Genomic DNA, 5620 nt, shown 5'->3' on the forward strand with positions numbered 1-5620 from the left:
TTTTTTTTTTCTGCACTAGTGCCTTGTTGTCTGGACTCTGGAGCCGTTTGATTTTGATTTATATATAAAGAAATTTATTTCAGAGAACATGAAATGTTTCTATGTTTACATCTTTTAGAAAATTAAAGAGTAATGTCGGATTTACCCTCTGAAGTTGTCGCTATTTTAAAAACACTCTCGAACCTGAAAACAAGACGATTTACCGACTTCACTTTTAGAACCGGATAAAATAATCCACTGGTTTCTTAGATGATTTTGCTGACGTGGCGGTGGGTCTACATTTCAGAAGGTATCTCCCTTTATGTTATTTAAAAAAATCATAACATTCTTATATAAGTTGGATAAATGCAAACTTTATGCGATTTACAATTTTATACTTGAAATATTTGAGGGACTCAAATATTCATTTTAAGTTGTCAAATTTTGAACAATATTTTTTTTGTTTTTTTTCAAACGGCCTAGATATTAACATAGTTTTTGCAAATGTTGTAGATATCGTTGCTATCTACAACTTTTTTGTTAACTTTTTTATTTGTCTTAGATAATTTAGAGGCTCCAATATTTATTTTTAAGTTATCTAATTTTAAAATTTATTTTTAAAAAAAAGATTTACAAACGATCTTGGATGTGTACATGATCTATAACAAAATTATAGTTCTTAACGTGATATACATCTTTGTTGTTGCAACTTTTTTAATCTAAGATCGTCTAGAGTCTTAAATATTTATTTTTTATGTTCTTAGATTTTAAAATTTAATACTTTTTAAAATGTTCAAACGACCTTGGATGTTGACATGATACATAACAAAGTTATAGTTATAAATGCAATCTACAATTTTGTAGTTAATAATACATTTTTACATGATATCTTTTTGAGGCTCAAATATTTATTTTAATTTCTCACATTTTATTTTTTTTTCTAATTTTTGAAACGGCCTCGGACATTGGAATAGATCTCAATGTGTTTTATACTATCTGGTTGAAAACCTTTTTATTTGAGATCATTTATTTATCCGAATATTTGTTTTCGAATGATCTCTGATGGAGACATGCTTTATACCAATTTTGTAGTGCCTGAAGGGGTCTAGAACTTTCTAGTTATTTTTTTTTAATTTGAGAACATTTAGGACTCTAAATATATTCAATAAAACATGGCATCGTTAAATGTATGTGGGGTCCACATGCCACTTCACTCGAAACCACCATCTTTTTTGAAACGACTCAGAACCACCATCAAAACTACTCTGAACTATTTTAGCGAGGGGGGAGTATATCTGGTTTTGAAAGTTAAAGGTGGTAAGTTGTCTAGTAGGAGTATTTGAGCTGAGGATGTTTTTTAAATTTTAGTTCAAGGGCAAAAACCAGGTTTTAAAAAACATGGCTTCTCAGACAGGGAGCTTATCACTGAAAATGAATCGCCTGACCTGCCATCATCGAGGACCTGGTTGAGCAGCCCGTGATGAGCAGCTTTTGCTGCAGAGAAACCACCAGCCAACTCTGTCGACGGCTCATGCTGGTGCCCCATGTACACGATGTACACCTGCACACGTACATACATGTACACCTCAGCTCGCTCTATGCACAGTCACGTACTGTACGCACGAGTTCTCAGGAAGTCAGGGACTGACCTGCTGCGACGACAGTTCATCGCCATCGCTGCCGAGCTCTGAAGTATGCAAGCTGCCGAGGAAGAAGAAGAAGCAGACGGCAACAGCGGAAAGGGCGAGCGCCTTGAACACGGTGCCCATATTCCAGGTTTGCCAGCGCATGCACTTGGATCCTGGATTGGATGTGCACGCGCGCTGGCCAATTTGTATGGCAGATGCGTAGAACCAGTCGTGCGGTTCCTTGGATATTTAATAAATCCACTTATACAACTGGATATAATGGATCGAGATCTGCATATTCACCTCGATTCCACCGCACAATGTTTGGTGTCTTGTCACATTGTCTGCGTCTGACGGTGAGTTCGGGGACACTAGAGTGGATCGTTCGCTTTGGTTTAGAATTTCCACCTAAAATGGCAAGGCCAAACAAATCTAGCTGTCACCATTTTTCTTATGACGAAACTATAGTTGGCTATGCAGCCCGAGCCCATCGGCCCGGCCCAAGGCCCGTTTTTTTGGCCCGGCCCGGAGGAGCAGGCCGTGCCTGGGCCTTACTCTAGGCACGTGGGCCGGCCCGGCCGGGCCTGTAAAATGGCCAAAGGCCCGGTGAGGAAAATGGCCAAAGGCCCAACAACAGCCCAGCTGGCCACCCTCCTCTCTTAACCCAACCGCCTACCCTCTCCCTCCCCCGCCGCAGCACTCTGCTCTCTCTCGCCCAGTCGCTCGCCTCGCCTCCTCCCCGCTCTCGCTCGCTCCCTCTCTTCTTCGCGACTCGCCGGCGGGGTGCGCCGCCGTGGGCTCCACTCCTCCTGCCGCCACCTCCCACCTCCACTCCAACCGGCCGCCGCACTCTGTACCGCTCACGGTTGTGGGCGCGAGTCGGCGTCGTGACTCGCTCGCCATGTCGCCTCCCCGCCCCACTCTCTGTCCTGCATGACTCACCTCCCTACCGGCCACCGCACTCTCCCGACTCGCCTCCGCGGCCCCCAGCGGCGAGCCACCGACGGTGGCTACCGCCTCCTCACCGCCCTGCACTGTCGCCAATGGTGGCCACCTCCTCCTCACCGCCACGCGCTGCTCCTCCTCCCCATGCCTCCTCTGCGCGGATCCGGCCTCCTCATCGCTCATCCTCCGCGGATCCAGCCAAGTCGAGGTGCGGAGAGGTCGGGGATGGAGAGGTCGTGTCGTCCACGGCCTTCGCAACGAGCCAATGACGGCAGCCTGGCCTCCCCCCCTCTCTCTATCGGTGTAGTGGGCCTTGGGCCGGCCCAACACGCTGGATTAGCCGTGCTTCTCATGCCGGTCCGGCATGAAAAACGGCCCAGCAGGCCGTGCCTGGGCCGTCGGCCAGGCACGAAGCCCATGGCGGCACAGCCCGCAGGGCACGTCGTGCCTTGTCGGCCCGACTCCCATCGGGCTGTGCCGGCCCGTTGCTGTGCCGCGCCGGGCCAGGCCGGCCCGTTGGACATCTATAGACGAAACTATTAGTCTCACCATTTTTCTTCTAGGTTAGCTGATGTGGTCGGTGTTCTAAGCAATGTGTAGCCAAGCTATACAATAATATTTTTTTATTAGTCTCATCCAATCTTCTCTATATGTTTTTCTTTATTTCTCATGGGCCTTCACTTTTCTATATTTTCTCCCCTCCTGTCACCTCGTGCTATCACATTGTGTATTGGGTCATCACACCGTACAAATGCATGCCCATACTACCATGCATCAGCAAAAGCTGTAGTTTCTCCTTCCCAAAAAGAATGTAAATCTCGAAAAATCTTAAATTTGACTAAGTTTGGAAAGAATATTATCAATATTTAGATGTTCAATTAAATTTATTTATAAAAATATATCACATGATTAATTTCATGATACTTATTGCGCATCATAAACATCAATAATTTTTTATAAGCATTCACCTCGACTCATACAACTCCATATCTATACTATAAAAGAGCGAAGAAATTGAAAAATAGTTCACTGGTAGAGAACCGAGCTTTACTCCCGGTGGGGAACCCCCTCTAGTCCCGGTTCCCCACCCGGGAGCAAGCATCCGGGACTAAAGGGGGGTCCTTTAGTCCCGGGTCAGGAATCGGGACTAAAGGAGGACCTTTAGTCCCGGTGGGTAACACCAACCGGGACTAAAGGTGCCTCCTGACATGCCACGATGGCCGGCACCTTTAGTCCCGGTTGGTAATACGAACCGGGACTAAAGGTTTTTTTCTTTTTTCTTTTCTTTTCATTTTTTTTGTTTTCTTTTCAAAATAGGTTTTCGAAGTCGTATTGTACGCTGCTAATTATACATTTATACGCGCATATAGTATGTTTCGGTTCAAGCACAATGAACGTATTAAATCACACAATTCAAGCATAGAAATATATATATATATATATATATATATATATATATATATATATATATATATATATATATATATATATATATGCATGCATCATATATATATTTACATGCATGCATGCATATGTGTATTTTACATTATATTATTTCATGTGCATATATTACAAAAGATTGCATTATAGTTGTTGTGACATAACAAGTTTCTTCTCATCCTCTAGCTTGGCTTCAATGGCAGTGTTGGGTCGAAGTAGAACTCGCCCTTGGAATCGATGACCTGTGACCTGCTCATTAAAAAATCCGGCTATAGACTCTTGAATTGCTTTGATTTGGTCTTGCCGTATGACCTTTTCCTCCAACCATCGAGTCTACAGGTTTGAATTAAAGGAAAATAAATTAATATATGTACATATATATATATATAAAGACATAGTAACACAATCAATAATAATAATTAAATGAATATATAGTGTATTTTTAACGTACTTTGAGTCTCTCTGTAGGAGTTCTTTGGGAGAGCACCTTGATAAACTTGCAAACATAGTAACCACAGTAGTTGTTCCCCTGTTCCTGCCTCAGACACCACTTTACGAGAAAAAGATTTGTCATCCAATCTGGTGATTCGGTGAAAGCTATATGTTTAATTAATAAAGATGATGCGATTCAGGGGACTTACTTTCAATGGGATTACATTCAGTGGCGCTTTGCATTTTTCCATGTGTTGCTTCTCAATAAAGGTTTTCCAAACACTGCCCAATAAAAAATTTGCCACGTCATCAGATATAGTTAATCATCATGTTTGTGTGTATATATAGTTGCTAGAGATCCCGAAATTACCTCTGGATAATATCTATCAAATCTTGGTAGTCTTGTTGTGGTTTTCTCATCGAGTCATAGATTATCAAGTGACTTTTCACCAGATCGATGTCCATCAATATCCAGTGATTGCTGCATGTGTTTATAGGATATAACGCATAACACTCATTAATTAACTAGAATCAACATATGAGCCATTAAGGCTATGATCGACATGATTAACACTCACTTGAAGTTATAGGGAAAGAGTATATCCTTCTTGTGGCGTTGGTTCACTAAGAAGTTCATGAGGTTACTCTCTGACTCAGACTTCCAATTAGTCATTGGAGTAATTGGGTCTTTGAATACTATATGGGGATCAACAAAACCAATTTCATTGCAGCCTTCCTTTCTGAGCTCTGTCATTGTAAATCTGCATATATATAGTACTTGTTAGGATAATTTATATGCATATACACACATATGATGAGTTTAATAATAGATCGAAAGAATTATTACTTACAGGCAATAGCAGCTAATGATAACTTTGTCCAGAGAGGTAAGGTGGCATAGTTGATGAAATTCTGCAAAGTCAACATACATAACATCATCGCCACAGAACCAATGTTCGTCTCTAATTCTGACACCAACGCAGAAGTCTCCACTGGTAGACGCCTGCATGTACCACTTGTTTAGCAGGTACATTTACGTCCCCAGATCAGATAAGGCTTGAGGGTTGTATAGACTCTGGCCTAGTACAAATTTTTTCTTCCAAATATCAACCTCCGCCGCACTCTCAATGTTTCCATCACCAAACATCTGGTAAAGGTCGAGACCAGTCTCATCAAGAAATTCACCAAGGTGATCC

Source organism: Miscanthus floridulus, chromosome 4 (genome assembly GCF_019320115.1).
Source record: "Miscanthus floridulus cultivar M001 chromosome 4, ASM1932011v1, whole genome shotgun sequence".
Classification (NCBI taxonomy): Eukaryota; Viridiplantae; Streptophyta; class Magnoliopsida; order Poales; family Poaceae; genus Miscanthus; species Miscanthus floridulus.